Genomic DNA, 20535 nt, shown 5'->3' with positions numbered 1-20535 from the left:
TAGCAGACGGTAGTTATAAAAAGGCAGAACTTTCTTCGTTGAGTAATGTTATGGGTGGGATACCACAGCATGCTGGACCCCCTTACTGTTTCTAATATTTATTAATGACATGAAGTAGTATTTCATGAAGTATTTCAAGTTTAACAACTAAGTTTGTTGAAGGTATAAAGGTGTCAGGGTGGTTAACGGCATTACTGAGGATACGCTACTTTAAGAAGTGATTTAGATAAACTGGACAGATCACCTTAAAATTTGGATTTGAGGTTTTACGTTAATAAAGGTAAAGTACTGCATCTGGGTGGCATTAATCCTTGTATAACATACAATTTGAACAGCAGTAATCCTGAAATAACATACAATTTCAACAGCACCAAACCAGGAGTAGTTAAGGGAAAAAGACTTAGGTGTAATTGTACTATTTGATGTAGAGTTTTCTGAGCAGTGTAGAAAGGCTGCTAGAATAGCTAATGAGGTTTTGTAAATCATATACATGAACTTTTCCAACAGAGATAAAGAGGTGACCATCTTATTGTATAAAGAAATGGTTCGGCCAGATCTTGAATGCTGAATATCCGCTTGGAAACAGTATTTGAAGAATGACGTGGACCGACTGTAGGTTGCAAGACCGTTTAAGTGCACAAATTGCCATTCTTGATCGAAACGTTTAGAGCCTTAAAAGCCTGAATAAACAAAACACTGAGAGCACCTGTACAGTTAGTTACGAGACATATCCGGGGGAGCATGAATTCAGAGGAAATAATTCTAGAATAGATATTGGAAATTTTTCTTTTAGTGAAAGAGTGATTGACTGTTGGAATAAACTACCACTTTATTTTGTGGAAAGTAAGATTTGAAAATTTATCTAAATGTAGAGTGATCGAACAAATATTGAAAGAAATGGGTAAATGAAGTGAGGGTAGGTAACATTAGTTGCACTCAGTTTTTTTTATTTTTTATTTTGCCTTACATAAGTTTGCTTTCTTGCATAATTTTGGCAATACTACTGCTGTATTTAAAACCTGGTGCTTCTTCCAAGTGCAAACAACACTTTACCATCATATTTTCTGTGATCCACTGCTTTCCTACTGAAAATGGAAATCAGTCTACAAAGAGAAGGTTTGGACGTGTAGCACAGCGATTACAATCATCGTCCTCCCAACACCGGGTGGAAAAGGGCCGGATGGAATCCCGTAAATGACGCGAGGAACTTTTATGGGCCTTTTTCACTCTGTGGCTGAGTTAGTCGGTCTCAGGCGTGGACAGCAAAGATTTTCACCCTGGAAATTCCCCATGATCTTTCAAAACCACTCCAAACCAACCATCCGGGATCTCTCCACGACGGTGGACCTAGCTGTATGATAGTTTGCCACTTAACCAAACTTTCTTCTTGTGTCCAGTTTCGGTTCGGCGTAATCGAGTGGTGAAACGCAAGAGTGCACAGCACGTGTGTTTGAGTGGACAGTGGTTCAAGCCTGCATGACTGCTAAATATGGTTAATGATTGTATTCACCGTTGAAATGATTAACTGTAACTTCCTCTGACCTAGTAGTGTGCCAGAGTATAAACAGAACTTCTATTTGTTTTTTATTTTTACGGAACCACCCAGTAATCCTATCTACTTTGATTACTGACGAATAAACGAAACCAGAAGTGGATACGCGAAACTGGAAGTTGCAGATATACAGAACCGACATCTGTCCGGTTTTTCTGAGGGAATCAGAATGCCAATTAACCTTTAATGACGAATGAAAAACAAATTAAATAATTAAAATAATAACAAATACACAACAAGTAACGAAGAGCACCAATACTCACCATGGGAAGCAAAGAACCAGCCAATAGCAATCGCAAAAGAAAATAAGAAATTGAAATAAGGAAAGACAAACGAACCATAATGACAACTTCATCAAGATGTAACTGCTATTGCGAGTTCCAAATGATCTCATTTCTCTTGTTCGCAGCTGCATAGCCAAAGGGCAGTAGATGCTCCAATGCAGTCCAAGAGAAAGGCTAAAATGAAGTAGGAACCCTAAATATAGTTGAACAATGGATCGACCTACACAGAGTCATGAATAGGATACTTCGTATTTGTACGCTTCGCAGCATTATATTTATGCTAACAGAGGTAGTCTGATCACTTAATAAAGTTGAATATGATGTGCAAGTCGATTTTCGGTGGACTTATATTATTTCAACTTTTATTTTTGCAGAAGTAGTTTAAAAACGAAATGCTGTTAAATAAGATTGATTAATCATATTGAAACAGCAAAGGAAACTTTCTACACTGTAGGACGGAATATTTCTCGATGAATCAACAGCGTTATTATTTCCGCTTGGAGATCGTTAAACTGATCCATCCATTTTCAATCAAAGGGTCATTACTGTAAGCTGAAGAGTCCAAGACAAATAAGCAACCCTCAGAAAAAGTTTTCAGGTCTTCTGGAATGCTACCTATATTTAACAAGATCGCGTATGACAGACTAAGACATCTAATAAAAATATATCTAATCATGATGATCTACAGAGATTATTTAAGGCAGATAGTTTCAACTAGTCAAATGCACCAAAAAGAAAAGAAAAAACAATTTCATTGGAGGAAAGGGGGTTAACTTAAGCTACATGGAAATAATGTCAAATAGGAGGTTTAAGAACTGATTCATTTGTCCATATACCATCCTAACCCATCACATCCCATTCAAAAGCACCTATATTTAAACGGCTCCACATGCTTACCTTGAACTCATGCAATATGTATGACGGCAGCAATCACCCAAACAACCCATAATCCTCATTCCTATGTTAACACGCCTATTAATGCCAGGAAACTGCTTTCGACGTTGGTGAAATTCATTTAACTGGCATTCGCAGCATATACATACCTCACGTGTTCCAGCGGATTTCTCAGCTGCAAGAAGAAAGTTAACTCTCATGAACTACACATCATTATGCACAGTGTTATACCTGGCCTGACGACCTTTACGTGAGCACGTGCACGGTATTCGACGTGGTTTCCCCCCCCCCTTTTTTCTTCTTCTTATATACTGCACCTTGAGATGTCCACACGATAACGAACCACACAGAATAGACGAGAACAAACGTTGTCCTTTATGAAGCACACGCCTCTCTTTAGGAGCTGACTGCAATGGACTGGATTAATTTAAGTCGACTACTGAAAGACATTTAGCTGTAACATTTCATCATGCAACTCGCAAATTTCATAACCAATCAAAACGCAGTGGTAGAAAGAGTGATAAAGGGACTTTACGTGTATGAGAACACGCACCATGAAGCATCCATTCTAAGAAGGACGGCGCCTCCGTAGCCAGGTGGGAAGGAGCAGCAGTGCGTAGCACATGCTTCTTGATTAGACCGGGGTTCGAGCCCGTCACCACCAAATACGGAGTATGCGGAAAGGTCAAGGAATGACCACCGCATATCCCGGAGCAATATGGCCTTAGTTGCTAATGCTCCTAAAAACCAAATAACAAATAACAATTCTAAGAAGGAAGTCTTTCAAAAGAATTCCGACTTCTTTTTGGAGTTTACAAGAATTCCGAGCACTCGGTGAAAATCACGTAGCGTCAATGAGATATAAACCTTCAAGGACAAGGTAGTTCTGCCTTGTTTTAGTGTTCTTATAGGCACTTCTGAAAAGCATTGCCACAGAGTCACTAATATTGGTCTTGCGTGAAACAGAAAATGGATTACAGCGGCATAAAGGTGTACCGTAATCGACATTTTACTTCAATCACTCTAATCATAAATCATAAAGCAGAACCATCAACCACACATTTTCCAGTTTTTACTTTGCTGTGCCGCGCCAAGTAATTTTGGGAGTGGCGCAAATTAAAACAATACCCCAGCGAAAGTGACCTACGAGGAAACCGCTGGTTTTATATCAAGCAAACAAGCACACCGACTACAGAATATACGGATGCCTTATGGCCTTAGTTGGTGTAGTGTAAATGTAAAAAAAGCAATGTAGCTGTGGATTATAGCAACCTACTTTTCAAGTTCAAAATGAGTTCCACCTTTTCAACCACAGATGGATTCGTATCAAGGTCGCTCCATCTATTATACTACCACAGTTTGACACTGATCACTCGGCAACGTCAAGCCTTCGTGCTATCCATCTGTTTCACCTTTCAATTTTATGTATTTGTTAAAGATAAATTCATAAACTCGGTTTTCGATATCAATTTACTCTCTTGTCACATTCGAAAGAATGTCCTTAATTCTAAACAATTCTGATAGGGATTCGATATGCCAATTCCATATGAAACTCCATCAACAGGAACTGAAAAATTTTTCAACGCGCTAATGCAGGAAAACGCTTATATTAGTATTGCTTTTCATCACCTCAATGGTTGAATAAACAACAGATTTTAAAGATGATTCAGATTCTAATGTACGCAATTTAAAAAGCTAATTGCTGTCGACTTACTGCCAGAACATCAGGGAATCGTTCGATATTTTATTCTTCAACACTAAAAGAAATGCGCACTGCTGCATGCGCATAATCGAAATGAAAATGCATAAATTAGAAGAAAATTATTTATTTATATTTCGTAACCAATTTGAAGAGACAGTTTAATTTTATGTGATGTTATTGTTAAAAACATCTGCTCTGAAATGCATTATGTTACGATTACGTTGAGTTGTAATCAAATTTAAAAAAAAAAAAATCATTTTAATCTTTCGGTTATGCGAAATAAGAAAAGGCAGTCTGGAGTTTTAACTCTTTCAGCAGTTTTACAGGTTATTTTTCTATTTTCTTAAAGAGAGAAAGAGAGCGAGAGATGGCCTGGTTTAGAATCCCAGGCGTATTCATTTAGCTAAGGGCCTCCCTCAGAATAGCATTAAAATAAATAAACAGAAAAAAAAAGGAGTGTAAGTTAATATAAACTGCTACCCACCATATGGAGATGCTTATAAGGTTCCAACAACCCATTAGCAATTTGGAATCATCTGATATGCGAGGAGCAGCTCAAATAGACAGTACAAGTAACGGCAGGGATTTCGTATATGTGTATGGTTCACTTAAACTCACTAAATCCACACGAAAACAAAAATCGGGGAGGCATTTATTATTCTTGGCTTCCTTAACTTGGAGCTCAGTGTACACTTGACCTTCTAGTAAGTCACGCGTAGCTATTTGGAGCGCGCGCACACACACACACAAACACTATTTTCTCGCGTGACTCGCAGAACGAACTTAGACTTCACAAAGCATTACGTATGTGCGCATCATTGTCAGATGGCAATAGTTGCTGTTTCCACACAGAACCCTGAAGTTTACTTGGAAAACTCATGGCATCCTTCCTATAAGAGTCGGATTACGGATGACAAGTTGCGTTCACTTTGTTTCTCTTCGGGGGTTTGCCATCGCGTGACAATGACATTAGAAAGAGTAATAAAAGGTTCAAGATTTTAATGTTTGTATTCCCATAATATGTTTTCTTTCTTCTTCTTCTTTTTAATATGAAAATTGAGGATTCTGTGAGTGCGGATTAGTGGTTACGAATTTTCAGCCAATCTCGACCATTGCATTCTTGACGACCTTTCAAGCTGTCGAGAATACACTTTGCTCTCTGAGAATTAATGTCATATTTAATGTCAAAGAAACAATAAATATATCTTTTCCAGTTATCGCTCTGTGTGTCCGTATGCACTGTGCTTCATCTCTCTTAATTCCCGACTCCCACGCATTTACTACCTCTTCTTATAGGATTCTGTTCTTAATCTCTTCCCCTATTTTCTATTTTTACCATCGTAGCCCATGTGGCCGGCTTAATGGCCATGTCATTTATTACATTTAGCTTCCTTCGTATGAAGCTCTATGTACTCTTTAATAACCTACTTGAGGTGGCGCCATATTAAGATATTTTGTGACTCCAACGTGTACTTGAATCCGTGGGGTGCGTGACTCTACTTGTACCTAACAACCCAGCTACAGTCGTGCAGTTTCCCACCCTGTGTAGAAGAAATCTGAGTTCATTCGAGACAAGAACTTCCATGAAAAGCCATGGAAGTTCTTGTCTCGAGTTAGGCATGGGTGACGATTATATGTTTCCTCCACCCTGCGGAAATCCAGGCTTTTCATCTGATAAAAGGACAACAACCCATAGAACAAATGCCACTTAAGACAGGACATACAATTAGGGCTTACAATACCGGGATCCTGGTCATTTTTTTTCCTGAATTCAAATCCCGGTATTGATACAAAAACACCGGTTTTTTGGTACTAATTTAAAAAATAATTACCATGATTTATTCACATAAAGGTTATAAAATCGACAACAATTAATCATTAATACTGATGAATTTGCAAAGGAGGAATTGTTATACACAGTACAAATGCAACGGAAACCTGAAAACGTCATGAAAAACTGTAAGACATAAAACCGCTACTTGAGGATGCGACACTTAGTGCATTTTGGGAAAGGGTGTCGGTATGGAGCAGTTCAAAGGTATTGTGAACAGGTGATGTAGAGATAAAAGATGAAAGCGTTTCGTTGTCTGGGAAAAATATTCTGTTTTTCCCACCAAAGGAAGAAGAATGAGTTTAAAGAATAACACCGTGATTGAGTCAGGTTTAAATTAGATAGGGGAAGATACGTAAATGCGTGCAACCCGCTCTGTGGTTTGCACATAAGCTTGCGTATAAAAAAGTAGTACAAGGGACGATTGTAACTTGAAACCAATTCAATAAATAAATAAATGAGAAGGAAATAAATAAGGTGCTCGCATCAAAAGAGGGGTTTGTAGTTGTTGTTCGGAGGGGTTGCAGACTTCCAATTGTAGTTCTGGATTTAGTTCGGGTACAGTTCTGGGAGTGTCCAGTTATATAGTGAAGGGCTCCGCCGGGAATGTTCCTGTGCTAGAAGTTAATCCGGAAGTTGAATAAAACAAGCCAGTCAGATAGCGCCCTGGCTTCTATTACTGCTGTGGTAATTTCCTTCAGTATTAACAGAGAACTGTTCCCGAAATCCCGAAATAAAACAGCTTCTACAACTTCTTCCACAACTTCTACGTTGTGGAAGAGCTATACAGCAGAGATGCAGAGTTCAACTAAGAAGAGAGAGAGAGACATCACCGCACTCCGTGGAAGGAACCCCCTCACAAAGGAATCCCACCGTGAAAGAGAAGGAAGGCACGTCCTCTGTTTTGGAAATGGTACTTAAATAAAGTGGGAGATTATTTTGGAGTAAGGTTGAAGTTGAAGAAACACGAGAAATAAGGAAATGTTTAGTATTGAGTTGGTTTATTGGTTGAAGTTGCAAAGAAAATTGATATTGCTAAATTAAGAGAGATTACATGGAATTGTAAGTATTAAGTTAGCGATTTATGGATTGCTGTTGTGAAGAGAGAATTGATATTGTTGATCAAGAGAAATATGAGGAAGTAACTAAGACTGAATTAGTTTAGTGTTTGAAGCTGTAGAGAGAGTTGAGATTGTTAATTGAGAGAAATTTTATGGAAATCATAGTATGTATTAACAGATTAAGTGAGAAAAATGAATAGATTACATGTAAATCAATACCTTTGTATGATAAATGACTTTTGTTTTATATTTGTGTCGTTGCTCTTGAGAAACTGATAGCTCACATATAATATATACTCGTGGGGGGGGGTTATCCCTCAGCTTCTGGAAATTGTCATTTTTTAACGCAGTCAGGTGGCTTGTGGGGTTTAGTGCTTGAGGGGAGCTGCTGTGCGAAAATCGTAAGAATGGCCACTGACGACGATACCTTAGTATCGCCGTCAGTGGTTGTCTGTAAATTGCTTGTGTTCTGAAGTCGATTTTCTTTTTTGCTGGACGAATAGCGTGGTTTTTTCCGGAGGGTTTTTTCCGGAGGGAAAAAACTACGCTATTCTCGCTTGACACCGACTAACTCAGCTACGTTGTGAAAAAGCCCCATAAAAATTCCCCACGTCATCGACAGGACTCGAACTCAAGTCTTTTCCACCCGGTATGAAAAGGACCGCGATCCTACCAACGGTGCTACCCATGAAGGCAAACAATTGAGATGGCAACTAATTAAGATCAATGGACATTTTGCATCCCATTTTTTCCGTAATTTTCATCAACTTGTCAACTAGTTATTGATCAATTTCACTTGTAATGTTATTAAGAAAGCTGTTCACTGCAAGACAAAGCAACTTCCATGCATTTGGCTCAGCGGTAGTTGTCTTTGAGTTCTTGTGAAGCCAACATCTGCTTAACTTCTGGATCAATAAATATGCCACCTTTCACTCTTGCATCAGACAATTTTAGAAATACAGATTGCATACGTGGAAGGTATCGCCTTTCTATCCAATGCTTTAACAAATTGTTTGACTAGTCTCAGAGTGATATGGAGTGGATGGAAGTAAGACTTTGTTTCTTGAAACCAAGGGATTGTTAGCTGCATTGTGCCAGACTGCATCTCAACTCTCGCGGATCGTTCTCTTCTACTGTAGTGTTATCTACAGTTCCGCTTGCCAATAACTTGGAAACATCGGCAAGTTTCCGAACACCATATATTTACCACATACCATTCTTCGTAGCCCGAATGACTTCCTCCAGTGATGTCGTAATGTTGTCTATGAACTTGTTTCCCTCCAGAGCTGATGGCTGATCCTCACCATCTGTTTTGGCGATGCGGAGTCTCACGGTCTGCCGGATTTGAATGTTTTATTCCTTACAAGGCCACAGAAGAAAATATTTTTAAATTTATAAATCTTAAAATCTTAAAATAAAAAATTACATTATATCGAACCGACATAATTCGTCATGACGTAAACCGAGACTACTTGTGCTGTTCTTCCCCGATTCATTTAAACCCAAATTGACACTAACAAACTAGGAATGTACATTATGAAACGTGGTGCCACACTACTGAATCTATAGAATAGAGCAAATATCGTTAGGCATCAGTGCCATTAAAAGTGTGTGGAATTCCCAATTTCAGTGGCAAGCCTGCAAAACGCTTCAACTGGCTATTTCTGGAAAATTTATTTACAGTATTTACAACGAGAATGAACATTCTTTAGAACAATTCAGAACTGCAAGAATGAACTGACAAATGAAAGCGGCACTCAATTGTGAAATGATTATAAACACAAAAAATACTTTAATACAGACTTAAAAAATACTCCAGTAGAGAATCAGGGTGACAATCGCAAAATCCCGAATATACATCAGAAGAAAAAAACTATAATTATTGATAAATGTGCAAAAAAGATAAAATTTAGTCCAGTAATAAGATAGTTATGGAGATGACATCACAAAATGGTGGCGATGGGTGTTAAGCGCCAAGGAACTAAGGCCATGGGGAACCCGTATATCGTATCTGTAATTGCACGTATTTTTCAATCAGTTTGCCTTTTTACTGGACAAGCAACCGCATTTGCGCCAGACAAAATCATGCAACCCCAGCTAGAGGCCGAATGTAGTGACCTGCTCTACAAAATTAACACAACACGTAGAAAACGTGATGGTAATTGGTGCGGCTTGCGATGAAGCACGATAAAATTTGGTATTGTGGTGTACCATAGAATAATGATGAAATGAGGAGACAGCGAGAAACTTCGGACAAGTATAAGGGACATTTATAGGGGTTGTATAAGACTTACCAAAAGGGTCACATTATAGAAGTCGATACAAAATGCTCGAAAATATGGTCACGTTACATCAGTACGGCTGTTGGGAGGACGGCGATTCTACCAACTGTGCTAACCATGATGGCGAGTCCGAATGGAAAACGCAACAACCGTGCTTAGAAGCCAAAATGGAGTGTAATTGCTTCTTCAGGCTGTCTGCGCGAGTAGCACAGTGGTATCGCCCCTGTCCTCCCTACACCGGGTGGAAAAGGCCCGGGTTCGAATCCCGTCGATGACGCGAGGAACTTTAATGGGCTTTTTTCATTCCGTGGCTGAGTTAGTCGGTCTCAGGCGTAGATAGCAAAGTTTTTCCCCCAGAAACTGGGGTTTTTTCGTCCAGCAAACAGGCAAATCGACCAGAGAACACACGCAATTTACAGGCAAAATAAATATGGGTAGATGTAATCATTTACAGGGGACCCTAATATGATAATTTAGTTGGTTTGGTTGCTTCTGCAAGCTACGCAGATCTCATGTTGCCATTTCGTACTCTACATAAGGCTTCTTACCATTCAGTGGAGCAATAATTCTCATACTCCTCGAAAGCCTATTTCAAGTCGTGGTGATTCTTTGGAGATGGTTGACGACTTGCAACTCACTTCCCTCAGCATTTCACACATATTTGATAGGATTTACAGATCCGGCGACTTCGATGGCAGTGGTTAAACCAGAAAACTAGAGTGAAGGGTGCTATAGAAAGGAGCTTGAAGTAGAAGTTAAAACAAAAAGAATGCAAGTCAAAACACATCGCGGAGAGTGATCGTCAGTTCGTTATTGGTCGTGACTCCATGCCTATATATTTATAAATTCAGCTATTAATGTCAGGGTTGCAGAATAATATTTTACGCACTTTTTCTCTGGGTTTGAGATTACATATGAACCTCCATCGGTTGTACCACTGCTTTCTGGACACAATTCAGTGGATATTTTCGGGTTGAAGTTTTTCTGCTTATCTGAACTCCATGGAGACAGACATTGGCATTCATAATCAGGAAATCAGGGAAAAAAGGTACCCTTAAATCTTGTGTATACCCCTGTCTAGGAGTAGACACCAGATCATTGCACCTGCTCTATGCGTTCTGTCGAAACCATTAAGATAAGTATGATTGTTGACAATAACATCACCTTGATCATGACACCATCACAGCTAAGCTCTTTCCCTGATAATGGAGAGCAATCGGGTTCTTTTTTCTTTTCTGATGAAATGATGTGCATCTCGACGCTGACTACTGGCTGATTTGAAACAAGAATCGCACAAGAACACTAGGTGATAAACAACATGCCTGCAAGGTACATGTTAGTGACACCAACTGAGACAGGTCCCTTCCACTCGTGGAGTAAATGGGGAAATAAACGGCTAGTATACTCGCAGAATCTATCTTCATTACGTGACACTAAATATTAGCATCAGCATTAGCAGAGGCATATGACGCAAGAAAGCAAGCTTATATAGCATCAGCCGAAAAAAAAAAAAAAAAAACCTCTTCTCATTTCACCCATCCACTCGCTCCAAATGTTTGTCCAGTTCTTCCTTGAATTTATTTAAGCTGTCAACTTCCACAACAACAGACAGAAGTTTATTCCAGCAATCAACTACCAGCTGGCTAAAGGCAAATTTTCGCACATCCATTCTACAACTGTCTCTCTTCAATTTGAATTTATGCCCCCTCAGGTGTGGAATCTGAGGAAGAATCCCATCAGCGTTGAGCTTGCTCGAACCATTCAAGGCCTTATACACCTCAATCACATCACCTCGCAGGTGCCTCTTCGCCAGTATCTGCAGTTTTCAGAACTTAAGCTTTCTTGATAAGAGCAACTCTTTGTTACTCTCACTAATCTCATTGCCCTTTTCTGTACTCGTTCCAACAGCTCTACATCCTTCCTAAAATGAGGAAATTATTCGATTATTCGAAATAGGATTCTCCTTGAAAGTGTCCTCTATGAGGCACAGCTAACGTGATGCAATCTTCCTGTTCCTGGTACGAGAACTGTTTGGCCCAACCCGGCATGAGCCCAAAGGTGAGTTCCAAAGTTATTCATATCCAACTAAAACCCGACTTTTTTTTGTACATTTATTCTATTCAGGTTAGAGGTTTTTTTTTTTTTTTTTTTGAAGCAGGTTGGATTGAATTTAGGCTAAAGGAACTAAGGCTACAAGGCATCACTATACTGTAAATATAACCCAAATGAAGTCTATGGTCCGTTTTGTGGAACGATAAACTTTAATTTCCAGAAAAACGTACTGCTTATCCGAGACGAACTAACTCGGTCACAGCATGAAAACATTTCATTAAACTCGAACCCAGATCTCTCCTGGAGACCAGGACACAGTGCCAAGAGGAACAGTTCTTTTTGTTCATGGAAACAGATCCCAGAGATCAGTACTGCTATTAACAATAGAAAGCAGATCGTTGTATCCCTACCCGCCCGCTGGGGCTGATATTGGTTTTTAGGCACTTCAGCTACTTTGGCCATATTGCGCCATTGTATGTTATGTCTGTAGGAGTGTATGTTCATGGACTGATTTGAACTTTCAGGTGCTGATTGAACGATCAGGAATAACTCATGGTGGGTCCCTACTCCCTCCGCGTAAGACCCACTAGCTGCAGGCACGATTGAAGAGGCTTTTAGAAATTCCTCTAGTCTATGACGTGACTCAAACCCAGACCTCTCCAAACGAGTGACATGTGCCGATGCAATTATACTGTTCGCGGAGAACCCCACTGTGGGGATAATCCATAATAGGTTTGCTACTTGCTTAGCGCAACTAGTCGATTTAGATTTGACTTTGCATGTTCTTTTGCAGAAACAACGAAATATAACACACATACGAAATTTGTCTGCGACTGTTAAATTAGTAAACCTTCAATAAGAAACGCATTTTTAATAGATAAAATTAATTTTCAACTCGAATGAAGTCTGAAGCTTTGTAAGAATAATTTATTAATAGAATCTTCAACCAAGCCCCAGCAAGAAGGTTATCAGTCCCCCCCCCCGACCGTGCAGACTAACGAACGCTGTACTTGTTCAGTGTTGCCCACCTCACACTCAACTGATTACACACATGCAGATTCACGTTACGTTGCATGCTACTATCCGGCGACTTCGATGGCAGTGGACTATGAATACGTACAGTCATAGTCGTCTTTAGACAGCTGTTTGAACTGCAGCTTCTCTTAGCAGCAACCTTCGCCAACTTGTGACGCTCAAAGCGCAACGCTCAGTTATATACAGGGTGTTTCAACTAAAAGGTACCGGGATCTACCGCGGTCGTTTGTATGCTGAAATTTATGAAAATACAGTATTCATGAATTTATTTATAAAAAAAATATATTAAAACTGAAATAAGTACTACCGTTTAGATTTTAATTTCTAAATTTAAAATTGTCTAATCAACTTTTTTTTTCTGGACCAGAAAGTTGTTCCCAGTTTTTAGTCTAAAAAACGCCATCGGTGTGCTTCTGAAACTAAGTGGATTTTATTTAAAGAATAAAAAGCAAATACAAGTTATGGAGTGAGGAAACGCGACCTAATTACACTCATACAGCCACCTAAATGCTCCTGCTGAAGAGCATATCAGTTATCACCTTTTTTTTTTTTTTTTTAATTAAAATAAAATTAGTTATTATTCGTTCCAGATGTTTTTAGATGAAAAGGGAGAACAAACATTTCCATTAAGAAAAAAAAAAACAGTTGATTAGTTAGAAAAAATTCAAATTTAGAAATAATAAAATATGAACTGTAAAAAAAAAAAAAAAACTGTAAAAAAATGTTTTCCCCTGACCCTCTGTGTATTCTATGAACGTTATGTTTTATTGACTGCATTGCTTGTTTATCTAGTAATATATGCCAAAAACTTAATAATTCTAACTGTTATGTTTCTTCTGTTACAGAGCTGAATGTGTGACAGACTGCCATCATGGATAAAGTTGAATATCAATCCATTATTAAATTCCTGTTTTTGCACGGTAAACTGCCAAATACTTCCATGAAGAGATGTCTACAATGTTTGATGATATCTGTCCATCGTATGACGTTGTAAACATTGGCGAAGTCAGTTGAAGTGAAGCCGGGAGAGCGTCCATGATGGAAAAAGAAGAGGGTGGCCATCCACATCTCACAGTGCTTAATTTGGGAAGAAAACTGAACAGCTCATCCCCATCAGTGACCGCCGGATAACAACTAAACAAAGAGTTGCTGAAATAAGCTACAGATCCTTGGAGATTATAGCTTTCAATGATTTGAATATGAATCAGGTCTCAGCACAATGGATTCCTCGCTTGCTCACATGTCATTAGAAAGAAAAAAGCAAGCCTGTTGTGCTAAATTGATCGCCACGTGTGACAGCGATATCCTGACCCGTGTTTCCCCCCCCCCCCCGATTGGTGACTATGGATAAATCATGAATACATCACTTTGACCCAGAAACAAAAGAAGTTTCAAAGCAATGGAAACATCCATCATCACCAACTCCCAAAAAGGCCAGAGTATAACCATCTGCAGGGAAGTTTTTGCTGTCAGTTTTGTGGAAGGTGAGGTGGGCATTATTCTTATAGATTACCTGGGGAAGGGTAGCACCATTAATGCACATTACTACAGCAACTTACTGAAGCAATTACAGGAAAAGACAAGTGGAATGCTCAGCAGACGCGTGCTATTGCTTCACGACAAAACACCAGCTCACACTGCTGTCACAACCACTGATCTTGCTCGGAAGTTAGGACTTCATATCTTGCTACACCCGCCTTATTTTCTGACTAGGCACACTCTGATTTCTTCCTCTGTCCGCAGCTGAAATCATTTAAATGCAGAGGTAATTTCTGCGATAGAAGAATGGTTTCAAGGGTGAAGTGAGACCTACAAAACTGGCATAAGGAAGTGTGGCATAAGATGGGAGAAACGTGTCGATTCTGGGTGGTGATTACATAGAGGAGTAAGTAAGTAACTACGAAGAAACTTGGGGATGCAGTTATGATATTTACAGACCAGGAAGCATTTAAATCGCGTTTTGAAAAAAATGTAGCAATCTTATTATGTTATTTTATTACCTTGAAAGAAATAAACTGAAGGATTTATATTCTGGTGGTTTTTTTGGCACGGTTTCAGTTTGGATTTAATTTTTCATAGCGTACTAACTATGATGAGCCTTTGGGCTATGATTTCTAAAGAATTAAATTACTCAACTAATCACTAATCTCTTACACATTTAATTTTAAACTATCTTATCATGGATGGTATTATCTATGACTGTATGGTTTAATAATTGCAATTTCAGTGGAAAATAAAACTCACATTTAATAATAATTTCTCTTCGGCTGTAAAATAAATAAATGGAAAATATTCTCTGCCAGAACTCTCATAAAAAAAATGAACAGAAACATTTTACAATCTTATTGTTTCTACGATCAAATTTTGAGTAAACCGTGGTTCAATTTCGCGTCACTGCTAAATACGATTAACGATTGTATCCACGATTTATTGTAAACTCCTCTGACCTGGGGCGTCGTGCAGGAGTATAAACAAGCGCAAGAATCATAATGAATGAGCAGTTTAATTTATGAAAACACAGTATATTATCAAATTACGAGCACATGGTTACAGTAGTGCATTTTAACGCATGCACTACACTCAGATTAATGCATGGGATAAAATGACTATTCGTTTTTGATAAAGATATCAAAAATTATTTGTTCAGTAACATTTTTTGCAGTAGAACATAACAGGTAATGCGCATATACAATTCATTGTCAATGTCTATTAATTAAACGAATTAAAGAATTATTACAATAATTAACATATTTAATATTATATTAATAATTAATAACAACATGTCATTATAATTAATGACATAACACACGATAACATAATTCTTAACATAATGATAATATCCATAATAACACCGCTGGGGTTTGTTTTGAATGAGTGCCAAGGAATCTTAGGCTATGATGTGTCAGCAAGTTGCTACTGTAAATTATGCATATGTTCTGAGCCTGATTTGCTTAGAACTCCAGGGGCAGGAGTCCTGCATCTTCGCTAATTAATCATGGCATGAAGGGGTACTTAATGAGTTCCTGGCAGCATATAGAAGCTTTTTCCAACATTATGTTAACTCACGGGTTCCAAAAGCGTTGTACCTTGAGCCCACCTAAAAATATTTCTTATATTTTATGCCCACTTCCAGAACAAGTGCAAATAAAGTGATCTGATGTAATTTAGCTATGAATACACATACTTTAATATACTTTTCAGCAGGGTCGGATTAAGGATGAAAGAGGCAACTGGCCATATTTAAATTTTTTGAGGCCTCTTTAATATCGATATATATATGCCCCTGGCCGGTTTGGCCGTTAACGCGACCCTGCTCTTCAGTACATTAAACTAAAATATGTCAACCAAACAGATGATTTAAAAAAAAAAAAGGTTGTCCATATTTCGTTAATAAGTGCGTCATACAACATCCCCACCCCTCGCAAAAAAAAGAAAATAACAACAAAGAAAAAAAAAAAAAAAACACGCGCTTTCCAGGACAAGGCGGCTCTCGCCACCGGAACCTCTATATTAGCTAACTTGAATTGGGTCCAGTGGACGCAAGAGGATGCGAATCGTGTCCTTAATCTTTAATCTGAACGTTAAGGAGAAGGATGCTATGACTGGCTACCTAACTATTCCCTCATCCTTTTTTTTTGGCACGCTGACATAAATGCATAAACGCTTGTTGTCTTCACCATGTCCGTCCGCATGTAAGAACTTGACTTCCAGTGGACGGATTTTCATGAAATAGACGTCTTGTAAAAATTAAGTAGACTATATTTACTATAGGCAACAGTACTAATTATTTAAAAATTTTTTTCTGAGAAATGTAGACATTTTCTCAAGAAGACGACCAGAGAGAAATACTGTAATATTACCGGTCGCTGGTGATTTCAATTCGTGGTGTCAAAAAAGAGAAAATCCGTTAGAATGTTGTTTTTCCGTAATATTCAAATCAGTTAAAGGTTTGCCAAATCGTTTAATAGTAGTAGTAGTAGTAGGTAGTAGTGGCATGTGATGCAAGAAAGCAACTGTATGAGCTTATGCAGCATCAGCCAAAAAATAAAATAAAAATAAAAATAAAAAAAATAATAAAAAATAAAATAAAATAAAAAAATCACACCATTCCCTCCAAATGCCTGTCCAGTTCCTCCTTAAATTTATTTAACCTGTCAACTTCCACAACGACAGATGGAAGTTTGTTCCAGCAATTAACCACCCGCTGGCTAAAGGCAAATTTCCGCACATCTATTCTACATCTGTCTTTTCTAAATTTGAATTTATGCCTCCTTAGGTTCATAATCTGAACAAGTGGAAGGATACCATCAGAATTCAGCGTGCTGAACCCATTCAAGGCCTTATACACCTCAATCAGATTACCTTGCAGGTGCCTAGTCTCCAACCATTGCGATTTACAGAATTTAAGCCTCTCTTGGTAAGAGGATCCCCTCATTCCCCTCACCAATCTTGTTGCCCTTCTCTGTACACGCTCAAGTAAATCTACATTCTTCCTAAAATGAGGCCTCCAGACCTGTACGCAGTACTCAAGGCGTAGCCTGACCATTGCCTTATACAGAGGGACAATCACCTCCTTCTCCCTGCTAGCAAAATTCCTATATATCATTGACAAAACCCCATGACCTGCCCTGGCAGCCTGTCTGCATTGATCAGAAAACTTCATATCTGCCTACACAATTACTCCCAGGTCTTTTTCATTTTCTACCACCTTAAGTGTAGTACCACACAGTTGGTACATTTCTTTGGGGTTACGTCTACCCATATGCAGTACTTTGCATTTGTCAAGGTTAAACTTCAGTTGCCACTTCTTAGCCCATCTGCCCAAATTATCTAGATCCTGTTGCAGTAGCACACTGCCATTACTGTCATTAACAACCCTGCCAACCTTTGTATCATCTGCAAACTTCGACATTAAGCTTGATATACCTTCATCAATATTATTGATAAATATACAAAACAACAGTGGACCTAACACCGAACCCTGTGGGACTCCACTAATAACATTAGTCCACTAAGAGCAGCACCCATTGATTACCACCCTCTGTCTTCTCCCACTTAACCATCCTTTTATCCATTGTAGCAACTTACCCTTAATACCATTCTGCTCCAATTTGTACAATAGTCTTCCATGCGCAACAGTGTCAAAAGCTTTCCTGAAATCCAAATATATGATATCAAAATTATTTTTTGCATCCAGTTCCTTTGTAACCACATCATAATATCCTATCAAATTTGTCAGACAAGACTTTCCCTTAACAAATCCATGCTGTGTCTGAATTATTGTTGCAGTCTTGTCTAGATGATCCTGCAATGCATCTTTAACCAGTGACTCCATTATTTTACCCGGAACAGAAGTTAAACTAACTGGTCTGTAATTACTCGTGTCACCCTTCGATCCCCCTTTGTGAATTGGGGATACATTTGCACATCTCCAGTCCGTGGGAACCTCCCCTGAGTCCAAGGATGCTCTCATAATTATGGCTAAGGGTTTGCTTAGTTGCTTTGCCGCCTCCTTTAATATAACTGGATAGATCCCATCCACCCCAGGTGCCTTTCTTATGTTTAACTTCAACAATTTCTCCTCCACTTTGCTTTCAGTTATTACAAAATCATTAAGTATCCTGCTACAATTTAATAACCTTTTGCCATTTTCAAACCTTAATAATTCCTCATGTGTGAATATAGATGCAAAATACTCATTTTGCCTCTACATTAAATTCAAAATTCATCATCGTACGACAATTATGAAAAGTTATTTTCTGTGTTTTGTTTGTTTTTAATAAATTATTTATCGTATTCATTGCTAATAAACACTTAACTAATGCAGGCTATGTCGCTATACTATAAAAGAGTCAATATTACCCAGGCACAACTTCGGCCATTAGGCAGATCCAAACCATCGCTATGCGCATGCGTGGGTTATTTGTTATATGTAAACTTTGAGAGAGCCAGTTTTCGAGTGGATAAATAATAATATATGAATTAAATATAAATCAGTAATAAAGCAAAAATAAATATGAATCAGTAATACACAAAATAAATATAATCAGCATTAAATACAAAAAGTATTTACTTATAAAAATTAGATTTACTTTTAAATTTTTAGTGTTATCGTAAGACATACCATGGCACTTGACAACCGCTGCCATCGCTGTTTACAAATTATTGCATTTAATGCAGAGTAAACCAGAACATTGAAGAAACAATTAATTAATTAATTAATTAAAATAATACAATAACTGACTCACTGTGGTCATGACGCAAACAACAGAATCTGATCAAAAATTTTTATATAGTATCTAAACTGAATTCTGCTCCTTGTAAAGTCGCAGAATACAAGGACATCGTCAGAAAGGGATAAAAGAGTGCACTCCCCACTGGATTTTAGACAATATTATATTTAAATTACTTTACAATTTTGCTAAGCTATGGACGGCAGATTCTAGACAACATGCCAATACGTGCTCCCTTCCCTCAAAAAAAAAAAAAAAAAGTTTGTTGATGTTCTTCAGTGGATGCGCATAACCGAACTTGTCATGTACTTTGGCGCACATGCTGGCAGTTTTAATTTTGGAACCAAATGGCTAGAATGGAATAATAATCGCGCAAAAAATCACTGAATAATTAATATATTAAGGTACTGTTGAAGCAATGATCCAGATCACTTGCTAAAAAAAATAAAAAAAAAGTTTTCATTTATACAAGTTAAACATAGGAAGTATTTAGATCCTACGCATATATATGTAATTACTTATTTATTGTTGTTCATATTTTTATTAACCTTTTATTATTAATATTCTGATCTCGCAAATTTAAATTGTAGTTTCATATACATCGATATATATATTACGTTACTTAAACATACATTTTAACCTTCATTAGCATAATCACACTCGACAGCTTTTATTTCGATCTCTGCCATGATCGAATCTGATTACATTCTGTACAGATCTATGTCTGCACGACACAAAACGCACGTGGTATTAAGGATCAAAACGTACGAACATGGCTAATATATCTAGACTCTTTGGCAAGTCTCGTATCTTACCGCGAAACTTTTGAAAATGCAGTTTTTTTTGAAGAGATAAAAAAAACTATAAGTCAAGCCGCCTGGTGTGTAACGATTGCTCCAAATTCTAAATTAAACCTGGAGTTTCCAGGCACATAAACAAGACGGCTTGTTCTACTATTTCAGAATACTGAAGAAAAAAAAAAAAAAAACTCGTTACAATACAAAATAAATGACAAACTGTACGCACTCCAATGTTCTAAGTACAAAACTGCTCAAAAAGCATATACTTAACTCTTTTCTGCCTACAAGTTTATTATAATAAAACCTTGTTTAGCTTACCGTTGTCATGGGAACACCTTTTAGCTTTTCCAATCGAGCACTACGAAGATAAACTAAAAACTTCACCGGGCGATTAGCTGGCAGACGACTACGTCTGGGCTACAGTAAGCTTCTTCGGGATAAGCTTTGCATGGGCAGAAGGCCTGTTTATCACTGTTAGTCATGATGTTCGCGTCCTTGAGAATAAACGTTATACACCTACATATATTCTAGTCTTCTTCGATATATATGGAAATATATAAATATACAAATTTTAAGTACACTATGCTTTCTGAGACTAACCGCACGAACTGGCTTCCGCACTAAAGTTAACATACTTCCGCGGCAGTTTTCACTATCGCTTGGCAACGCGCGTGCTACTCCAGGGCAACGTTGTGTCACGTGACCAGGAGCAATTATGACACAAAAACATCGCTTGATAGATTTATGACTTCATTTTCGAAAAGTGAAGCTTATTCGCGTGGCTTCTATTCACATTGTAGCTAAATCTA

General features: G+C 38.1%; 1 protein-coding gene across 2 annotated transcripts in view; it reads right to left on the bottom strand.

Moving 5' to 3' along the window:
* LOC150091024 (5'-AMP-activated protein kinase subunit gamma-1-like) overlaps window positions 1-20262 on the bottom strand; it is a 500398-nt gene extending 480136 nt beyond the window's left edge. The window contains exon 1 of one of the 2 annotated variants that reach the window (XM_090373902.1): window positions 20045-20262. The gene's annotated coding sequence lies outside the window, so the exon portion shown is untranslated. Of the gene's footprint in view, window positions 1-4916; window positions 4997-20044 lie in introns of those variants that run through there. The other variant, XM_090373912.1, reaches the window with a different exon arrangement.
* Window positions 20263-20535: the final 273 nt, after the last annotated feature.

The sequence above is a fragment of the Mastigoproctus giganteus genome, chromosome 1, assembly GCF_048544385.1.
Source record: "Mastigoproctus giganteus isolate SK-2022 chromosome 1, ASM4854438v1, whole genome shotgun sequence".
In the NCBI taxonomy this organism is placed as follows: Eukaryota; Metazoa; Arthropoda; class Arachnida; order Uropygi; family Thelyphonidae; genus Mastigoproctus; species Mastigoproctus giganteus.
Note: the sequence above shows the minus strand (reverse complement) of the source record. Positions and strands in the feature narration are given on the sequence as shown.